The sequence below is a fragment of the Coffea arabica genome, chromosome 5c, assembly GCF_036785885.1.
Source record: "Coffea arabica cultivar ET-39 chromosome 5c, Coffea Arabica ET-39 HiFi, whole genome shotgun sequence".
NCBI classification, from domain to species: domain Eukaryota; kingdom Viridiplantae; phylum Streptophyta; class Magnoliopsida; order Gentianales; family Rubiaceae; genus Coffea; species Coffea arabica.
The window spans coordinates 22,925,382-22,936,019 of NC_092319.1; the positions used below are offsets into that span (position 1 = coordinate 22,925,382).

General features: G+C 42.3%; 2 long non-coding RNA genes across 2 annotated transcripts; both read right to left on the reverse strand.

Annotated features, from left to right (window-relative positions):
• Window positions 1–710: 710 nt before the first annotated feature.
• Window positions 711–3,400, reverse strand: LOC140007470 (uncharacterized). The gene is made up of 3 exons (XR_011814782.1): window positions 3,210–3,400; window positions 1,574–1,657; window positions 711–847 (listed from the first exon to the last, which is right to left on the reverse strand). It is a non-coding gene; the product is annotated as an uncharacterized lncRNA (long non-coding RNA).
• Window positions 3,401–4,945: 1,545 nt separating this feature from the next.
• Window positions 4,946–7,635, reverse strand: LOC140007471 (uncharacterized). The gene is made up of 3 exons (XR_011814783.1): window positions 7,445–7,635; window positions 5,809–5,892; window positions 4,946–5,082 (listed from the first exon to the last, which is right to left on the reverse strand). It is a non-coding gene; the product is annotated as an uncharacterized lncRNA (long non-coding RNA).
• Between the last annotated feature and the right edge of the window lie 3,003 nt (window positions 7,636–10,638).

A 10,638-nucleotide genomic window follows, 5' to 3' on the forward strand; every position in this document is an offset into this window, starting at 1 on the left:
TTGCAGCTCTACACTACCCTAACGAACGGCAGGTGACTTTTGCCGTGTTCCAGCTTGAGGGGGCAGCCCGTTCCTGGTGGAACGTAATTAGACAGAAATGGGAAAGGGAGCAGACACCCAGTACTTGGGTGAACTTCATTAGAGAGTTTAATGCAAAGTTTTTCCCTCCTCTAGTCCAGGAGAGGAAGGAGGACGAGTTTATTAGGCTTCGCCAAGGGACTCAAACTGTGGCAGAATATGAGAGTCAGTTCACCCACCTGTCCAAGTTTGCACCTGAGTTAATCATGACTGAGCAAAGACGGATTAGGCGCTTTATTCAGGGTTTGAATGTTGAGATTCAGAAAGACCTCGCAGTGGCTCAAATCAATGCATTTAGCGAGGTTGTGGAAAAGGCCCAACGGGTTGAAAGTGCATGGTTGCAACTCCGGAACTTCCAGGCGAAGAAGCGTGGCTTTCCTCGGAGTAGTTCTGGACAGGGTGAGAAGAGTACTCCCTCTAAATTTGGACGAGGAACGGGAGGTGGTCGACAATCTGGTTCAGGTAGAGGGACTCCATTCAGGGGTGGCCAAGCTGGGCGAGGATGTGACGACCCCACTTCTCCCAAGGGCAAACCCAAGGGTATCGGCGGGCCGCCTGCCTAGCTCGCGCCAGGACTCAAAACTTAAAACAATCAAAGCCAGAAAATTCAAAAGAGTTCTATATACAATCCCAAAAGAGTTATAATTACATTCTCCAAAAGTATCGAGTCAAACCACCAAAACAAAAACAAACATCCTAACTGTTCAACTATTACAAGCCAATCTTACTATACTAGTATACGAGCCAAAAGTCCCCGCGTCGGCCCCTGCTAAGGAAAACAAAAGGAATGGGGTAAGCTATATGCTTAGTAAGTAAACAGGGGTGAAAGCATAAATTTCACGTAACAGTTACACATTTAGAGTAAAGGAAAAGCAGAAAAGTAATATCACATAATAAGGATACAGAGGGCTCCAAAGCCAAGTCATGTGCCATGCGTGATCTCCTGCCGACACTCCGTCGACTGCAAATAATGGTCCGTAGAACTTCACTTGTACACCCACCGACACCTTATCACCCTCACTGGCCAGTCACCTCACAAACTTGCCCGGGCGAACGAAATCACAAACTTGAGCTTGAGTCACAAGCTCGGGTCACAAACTTGGTCACCTTCTCGGTGAACCGGATTTACAAAATTGGTTCATAACATGAACCTACAAACTTGGTGACCTCAGACTAAGTTGGACTGCCTTCGACCAAGCCCTAACCGGCTCGAATAGTCCAACCAGGTCAAGAGTTCGCCCCAAACTCACAACTTCACAAAAGTATTCAAAATCACAAACTTTGCAAACTTCACAAACTTTATACGAAAGTCGCCCCGAGCCACTAGCTCAAGGGTTTTGGTTCCAAAAGGTTCATATACATATGCCAAGTACAATTATACATCCAAATTAGGGTTTAGGTCGAGTGCGATAAAGTACACCCTCGCCTAAGTGCCCTTTTCACATATCTCAAACACATAGCAAAGAAAATACACCAAACTGGCCTGAATACTTACTCAAAATACCAAAAGTAGTACAAGATTGCTTCGCGCGTGATCGCTAGTAGTGGGCCCCACCGGCTCCGCCTAGCTCACCACTATCTGAAATACAAGATTTTATCACTTATGTCACAAACGGCTACGAACCGATCCAAAACAAGTAAAACGGCAAAATTGGCACACGTAATTTGCGGAAACGGCAAAAAGGGGCGCACGCGCGCGCGCGGAACGGCAAACGGAAACGGCCACAACTGCCATCTCAAACCGTTTTGGTCAAAAGTTAGGCTAGGAGTATCGGATCAATGTAAACGAGACACCGTTTCGAAGCTATGAGGAAGGCCTACAATTCTCATGAAGACACCTTAAACTGGATCCGAATCAAAACAAGTTGAAATCATGGAAAACGGTACCAGAGGTTTGCACTTTGAATGACAGACAAGGTCTGTTTACTAGACCATAACTTCTAGCTCACAAGTCCAAATCAGGAAATTCCAAAGGCATTAGAAAGCTGAGACATAAGGCTAAAACTTTGATGTTTTATCCAAGATCTGAATCCACTCAGAACAGAACGAAAATCGAGTGCCAAAGTACCCGTCAGAACTGTCCAGATACAAGGCAGTTCTGACGAGCGATATTGTTTTGATCATAACAGGGGCTACGGAACTCGGATTTCGGCGTACTTTATACCGTTTCGAAGCTAAGATCAAGATCTAAATTTCTTATGAAGGGATCAGCACCCAGTTCGTACGGGATCAAAACCGAAAAATCACGGGCAGAAGCTGAAATTCAAAACGTACACAAACCAATGTCTAAAACAGGCCTGAGGGTTTTGTCTATGACTCAGAATACGCTAACTTGTTTGACCTGAAATTTTACAGACATACTCAGGACTCAAGGGGCTACATTTCCTAAGAAGGCACCAAAACCCAAATCAGAAGTAATCCCAACCAAAATAGCCAATTACTGAAGCAGTTTTCAAGTTCGGGTAAAAACAGGACAGCAAGGGTAATTCCGTCTTTTCATGAGCTACGCTACTCCGATTGGCCTGAAATTTTACAGGAACCTCAAACACATCAATATATACAACTTTAATGAAGACAATACATTCCAGTTCTCATCCTAACTAGGTCAAATTTACCAAAACAACCCCAGATTTTCCAGTTCAAAGTGTACTGCAGCAGTCCTGACTTATGCAGTCATATCTCAGCACCTACAACTCCAATTGAAGTGATTCCAAAGCCATTGGAAAGCTAAGATACAAGGCTATAAATGTTAAGAAGACGTCAACAACCAAATCAGTAGTATTCCTGGTCAAAACAACCAATTACAGAAGCTGATTATCATTCTCGGATAGAAACAGGGCAGCAGGGGTATTTCGGTCTTTTCACAGGCTACGTTGCTCCGATTGGGCTGAAATTTTACAGGCAACTAGAAAACATCATTCTCTACAACTTTTATGTTTTGTGCTAAGGCCAATTCGGCCTCTAACCTGGTCGAACAGAAACGGACAGAAAGGGGAAAAATGAAACCTTAAACTGGAATTTCCATAATACTACTTCCAACTATGAAATATACTCATAAACTACCAAAACTACAACTTTCAACCACTAATTACCAATTAATTGAAGTAAAGAAGAGGTTCTTGGTAAAATACCTTGAAAACTCAAGAAAAATGGTAGCTTAGGCTTTGTCCTCCAAAAATCCTTCCATAAACACCTTGGAAACTACTTGGAAAGCAAGTTTTATGGAGTAGTTTGCAAATTAATCGGTTAAAACTCAAAATTTGGACAAGAAATTGAAGTGGAAGATGAAGGGATTTTCTCTCTTTTCTCTCTCTCTAATTCAGCCAAGGAAGACAAGAAAATGAATGAATTTTGGTCAATTTTTGATTTATTGGTAAAGTTGGTCCAAAGGTCAAAGTCCAACCCAATCACAAAGTGACACTTGTCACTATAATTATTTCATGCCTAACTTTTTGTCTCTCTCACACTAATCCATTTGATACCAATAAATATCTCATCACACCCGGTAATTTAAACCCGGTATTCAAAACTTAACCTAGTTGGCCGAATTTTTCCGAACTTTTCGCACTAGTGGGTCCCACGTCCGACATACGTTCTTAATGTCTCAAAAACTAACCGATACTAGAAAAATCATCTAAAACGTATATTCACTCAATAAAATTATCTGGGGAATTTTCTAATAAAGAAAATGTGGAAAAGACGGGCGATAAACAAAACTCCATTTAAGCTTTCTAATATTGTAACACTAGAGGTTTGCTAATCCAGAGTTTACTAACCATTTTCAAACTTGTTAAACCTCTGTAAACTATAACGAATCCTATTTTTTTCTTGTGCCAAAACACACACTAGAATACCGCATAAACTAGGGTTTTATCGTAAGCAAAGTTAGGGTGTTCAATGTTGGCCGAGATTAGGGTTTCTCCTTAGCCCTAAAACCTTAATTTAACCGTACAAATAATGAATAACCCTAATCTCAACGTACGAACGGACTAGGTCCTCACAATCTCCCCCACTTAAAAGAATTTCGTCCTCGAAATTCCAACTTACACTAATCAGATCAAATAATCCTCAAAAGCAGTCAAGTACACAACAGGTAATTCCTCAAAAGTTCAACCACACGAGTAGTAGCCGGTCTACAACCACACAAGTACTCAAATAAGTTCAAAAGCCGGGTTCAAACAAATAAGCTCAAAAGATTATACTCAAATATACATATTTTTACAAAGTCACACTAAAAATATACAAGTTATCCGACATCCGGTTGGTGCAAAATCCATTATTTACGTGAGCACTACGGCTCCAAAAATGTAGTCAATCACCGGGTAACAAATGAAACCAGGCATACTGGTTACAACAAAATAACATGGCAGATATAACAAAATAAACATATCAGATAGTCAAAAGGAAAACCCATCAACGGCCCTACGCGCCTCCCCTACGGAACCTACCTAATCCACTAGCACCGCCCCGGCAGCCCTAGGGTGCAAACCTAAAGAATAGGTCCAAATAGCTAACTTCAATATTAAGTAAGAACCAAATCGATTCACACTGGGACTGGCCATCTCCAAGTGCAATCAACTCAATCCCCACTTTGCCTTATGGAAAAATTACAAAAGTCAATATCAAAATCTTAGCATTCAATATTTACCTTAATAGCCAAGTATCCCACAGTCCGGCATCCTAAACTTCAAGCCTAGGATACACTACAGAAATCTGAACCCTAAGCTCTGATACCAACTGTGACGACCCCACTTCTCCCAAGGGCAAACCCAAGGGTATCGGCGGGCCGCCTGCCTAGCTCGCGCCAGGACTCAAAACTTAAAACAATCAAAGCCAGAAAATTCAAAAGAGTTCTATATACAATCCCAAAAGAGTTATAATTACATTCTCCAAAAGTATCGAGTCAAACCACCAAAACAAAAACAAACATCCTAACTGTTCAACTATTACAAGCCAATCTTACTATACTAGTATACGAGCCAAAAGTCCCCGCGTCGGCCCCTGCTAAGGAAAACAAAAGGAATGGGGTAAGCTATATGCTTAGTAAGTAAACAGGGGTGAAAGCATAAATTTCACGTAACAGTTACACATTTAGAGTAAAGCAAAAGCAGAAAAGTAATATCACATAATAAGGATACAGAGGGCTCCAAAGCCAAGTCATGTGCCATGCGTGATCTCCTGCCGACACTCCGTCGACTGCAAATAATGGTCCGTAGAACTTCACTTGTACACCCACCGACACCTTATCACCCTCACTGGCCAGTCACCTCACAAACTTGCCCGGGCGAACGAAATCACAAACTTGAGCTTGAGTCACAAGCTCGGGTCACAAACTTGGTCACCTTCTCGGTGAACCGGATTTACAAAATTGGTTCATAACATGAACCTACAAACTTGGTGACCTCAGACTAAGTTGGACTGCCTTCGACCAAGCCCTAACCGGCTCGAATAGTCCAACCAGGTCAAGAGTTCGCCCCAAACTCACAACTTCACAAAAGTATTCAAAATCACAAACTTTGCAAACTTCACAAACTTTATACGAAAGTCGCCCCGAGCCACTTGCTCAAGGGTTTTGGTTCCAAAAGGTTCATATACATATGCCAAGTACAATTATACATCCAAATTAGGGTTTAGGTCGAGTGCGATAAAGTACACCCTCGCCTAAGTGCCCTTTTCACATATCTCAAACACATAGCAAAGAAAACACACCAAACTGGCCTGAATACTTACTCAAAATACCAAAAGTAGTACAAGATTGCTTCGCGCGTGATCGCTAGTAGTGGGCCCCACCGGCTCCGCCTAGCTCACCACTATCTGAAATACAAGATTTTATCACTTATGTCACAAACGGCTACGAACCGATCCAAAACAAGTAAAACGGCAAAATTGGCACACGTAATTTGCGGAAACGGCAAAAAGGGGCGCACGCGCGCGCGCGGAACGGCAAACGGAAACGGCCACAACTGCCATCTCAAACCGTTTTGGTCAAAAGTTAGGCTAGGAGTATCGGATCAAGGTAAACGAGACACCGTTTCGAAGCTATGAGGAAGGCCTACAATTCTCATGAAGACACCTTAAACTGGATCCGAATCAAAACAAGTTGAAATCATGGAAAACGGTACCAGAGGTTTGCACTTTGAATGACAGACAAGGTCTGTTTACTAGACCATAACTTCTAGCTCACAAGTCCAAATCAGGAAATTCCAAAGGCATTAGAAAGCTGAGACATAAGGCTAAAACTTTGATGTTTTATCCAAGATCTGAATCCACTCAGAACAGAACGAAAATCGAGTGCCAAAGTACCCGTCAGAACTGTCCAGATACAAGGCAGTTCTGACGAGCGATATTGTTTTGATCATAACAGGGGCTACGGAACTCGGATTTCGGCGTACTTTATACCGTTTCGAAGCTAAGATCAAGATCTAAATTTCTTATGAAGGGATCAGCACCCAGTTCGTACGGGATCAAAACCGAAAAATCACGGGCAGAAGCTGAAATTCAAAACGTACACAAACCAATGTCTAAAACAGGCCTGAGGGTTTTGTCTATGACTCAGAATACGCTAACTTGTTTGACCTGAAATTTTACAGGCATACTCAGGACTCAAGGGGCTACATTTCCTAAGAAGGCACCAAAACCCAAATCAGAAGTAATCCCAACCAAAATAGCCAATTACTGAAGCAGTTTTCAAGTTCGGGTAAAAACAGGACAGCAAGGGTAATTCCGTCTTTTCATGAGCTACGCTACTCCGATTGGCCTGAAATTTTACAGGAACCTCAAACACATCAATATATACAACTTTAATGAAGACAATACATTCCAGTTCTCATCCTAACTAGGTCAAATTTACCAAAACAACCCCAGATTTTCCAGTTCAAAGTGTACTGCAGCAGTCCTGACTTATGCAGTCATATCTCAGCACCTACAACTCCAATTGAAGTGATTCCAAAGCCATTGGAAAGCTAAGATACAAGGCTATAAATGTTAAGAAGACGTCAACAACCAAATCAGTAGTATTCCTGGTCAAAACAACCAATTACAGAAGCTGATTATCATTCTCGGATAGAAACAGGGCAGCAGGGGTATTTCGGTCTTTTCACAGGCTACGTTGCTCCGATTGGGCTGAAATTTTACAGGCAACTAGAAAACATCATTCTCTACAACTTTTATGTTTTGTTCTAAGGCCAATTCGGCTTCTAACCTGGTCGAACAGAAACGGACAGAAAGGGGAAAAATGAAACCTTAAACTGGAATTTCCATAATACTACTTCCAACTATGAAATATACTCATAAACTACCAAAACTACAACTTTCAACCACTAATTACCAATTAATTGAAGTAAAGAAGAGGTTCTTGGTAAAATACCTTGAAAACTCAAGAAAAATGGTAGCTTAGGCTTTGTCCTCCAAAAATCCTTCCATAAACACCTTGGAAACTACTTGGAAAGCAAGTTTTATGGAGTAGTTTGCAAATTAATCGGTTAAAACTCAAAATTTGGACAAGAAATTGAAGTGGAAGATGAAGGGATTTTCTCTCTTTTCTCTCTCTCTAATTCAGCCAAGGAAGACAAGAAAATGAATGAATTTTGGTCAATTTTTGATTTATTGGTAAAGTTGGTCCAAAGGTCAAAGTCCAACCCAATCACAAAGTGACACTTGTCACTATAATTATTTCATGCCTAACTTTTTGTCTCTCTCACACTAATCCATTTGATACCAATAAATATCTCATCACACCCGGTAATTTAAACCCGGTATTCAAAACTTAACCTAGTTGGCCGAATTTTTCCGAACTTTTCGCACTAGTGGGTCCCACGTCCGACATACGTTCTTAATGTCTCAAAAACTAACCGATACTAGAAAAATCATCTAAAACGTATATTCACTCAATAAAATTATCTGGGGAATTTTCTAATAAAGAAAATGTGGAAAAGACGGGCGATAAACAAAACTCCATTTAAGCTTTCTAATATTGTAACACTAGAGGTTTGCTAATCCAGAGTTTACTAACCATTTTCAAACTTGTTAAACCTCTGTAAACTATAACGAATCCTATTTTTTTCTTGTGCCAAAACACACACTAGAATACCGCATAAACTAGGGTTTTATCGTAAGCAAAGTTAGGGTGTTCAATGTTGGCCGAGATTAGGGTTTCTCCTTAGCCCTAAAACCTTAATTTAACCGTACAAATAATGAATAACCCTAATCTCAACGTACGAACGGACTAGGTCCTCACAGAGGACAAAGGGGAAATGCTCAGAGTGGCTCGGCTTCAGCACCTCGCGTTCCCTGTGGTCACTGTGGGAAGCTAAACCACACCGAAGACAACTGCTGGAGGAAACAGGGCAAATGTCTGCAATGTGGAAGCGCAGACCACCAATTGGCTACTTGCCCGGTCCTGAAACAAGATGGAAAGAGAAGCCAACCACCGCCGAGGACCAATACTAGACCAGCAAAGGGAGATGGGTCCAAACCTAAAGTTCCAGCTAGGGTGTATTCCTTAGAGCCCCATCAGGTCCCAGAGTCTTCGGAGGTCGTAGAAGGTACGATCCCTATTTTCCACCGCTTTGCCAAAGTTTTAATTGATCCTAGTGCCACTCATTCGTTTGTTAACCCTGATTTCATGTGTGGCATCGATATAAAACCTGCTAGTTTACCATATGACCTAGAAGTTAGTACACCTACGGAAAATCAATGTTTGGTGACTAGTATGGTTTATAGGGATTGTGATATATGGGTAGGTGAAAGGAGATTTTTAGGAGATCTGATTAGCTTGTCCATTAAGGGGTATGACGTGATTTTGGGTATGAACTGGCTAGCCAAATATAACGCCCAACTGGATTGTAAAACAAACGTGGTAGAATTTCGCATTCCTGGCGAGGCAACCTTAAGGTTGGATATAAGGGGCCTTACCTCCGGAAAGGGAGATAGAATTCCAAATAGACCTGTTACCTGGAACCTCACCTATCTCAAAAACCCCTTACCGAATGGCGCCTGCAGAACTTAAGGAGTTAAGTTGCAATTACAAGACCTTTTGGAGCGGGGATTCATTCATGAGAGTGGGTCTCCTTGGGGAGCTCCTGTCCTATTTGTGAAGAAAAAGGACGGAACCTTGAGGATGTGTATTGACTATCGGGGTCTGAACAACGTAACAATCAAGAATAAATATCCACTGCCCCACATCGACGAGTTGTTTGACCAGCTGCAAGGAGCAGTGGTCTTCTCAAAGTTGGACCTCCGACAAGGATATTATCAGTTGTTAATTAGGAAGGAGGACATTCCGAAAACTGCCTTCAACTGGAGATATGGGCATTACGAGTTCGCCGTTATGCCCTTTGCACTGACCAATGCTCCCGCCGCCTTTATGGACCTAATGCATAGGGTTTTCAAACCCTATCTGGACCGATTTGTCGTTGTGTTCATTGATGACATTTTGGTCTACTCTAAGACACGCGAGGAGCATGAGGAGCATTTGAGAGTGGTGTTGCAGACGTTAAGGGAACATCAGTTGTACACTAAGTTTAGTAAGTACGAGTTCTGGTTGGAGAAAGTAGCATTCCTAGGGCACGTAATCTCCCACGAAGGCATTTCGGTGGACCCGGCGAAGGTTGAGGCCGTGACCAATTGGAAGAGGCCAGCAAATTCCACGGAAATTCGTAGCTTTCTAGGGCTAGCTGGGTACTACCGACGTTTCATTAAAGATTTCTCCAAACTAGCAGGACCTTTAACTGACCTGACGAAGAAGCATGGTCAGTTTATCTGGAACGCCCGATGCGAGACAAGTTTTCAGGAATTAAAGAGAAGATTGACCACGGCTCCGGTACTGGTCTTGCCAAATGGAGTGGACGGGTTCGCGGTGTATGCAGAAGCATCGCGAGAAGGTTTGGGGTGTGTCTTGATGCAGAACCGTAATGTAATTTTTTTCGCCTCTAGGAAGTTAAAACTTCACGAGCAGAATTACCCGACCCACGATCTGGAACTAGCTGCAGTTGTCTTTGCTCTGAAAAAGTGGAGGTATTACCTATATGGGGTGACCTTTGAAGTGTACTCGGATTACAAAAGTCTTAGATGCCTTTTCTCCCAGAAGGAATTGAACATGAGGCAACGAAGGTGGATGGAATTTCTGGAAGATTACGACTGCACAATCAACTACCATCCGGGAAAGGCAAATGTGGTAGCAGATGCTTTGAGTCGTAAGGTGCAAGTAGCAGGATTGATGATCAAAGAGTGGGATTTATTAGAATCCGTGTGTGAGTGGAGACCCTGTCTTGGGAGCCATAAGGTACTATTTAGCAATGTTAGGGTGACCTCCACTCTACTGGAACGCATTAAAGAGGCGCAAAACGAAGATTTGATGATACGGAAGTGGGGAGAGAAGGTGGAGAAGGGAGAAACAATGGACTTCAATTTTAGTCCTGAGGGCATTTTGAAATATCGAAACCGAATAGTGGTACCGAAGGAGGAGTCGTTGAAAATGGAGATTCTGGAGGAAGCCCATCGGTCCAAATATACAATCCATCCGGGCAGCAGCAAGATGTATCAAGACCTAAAAGGAACCTA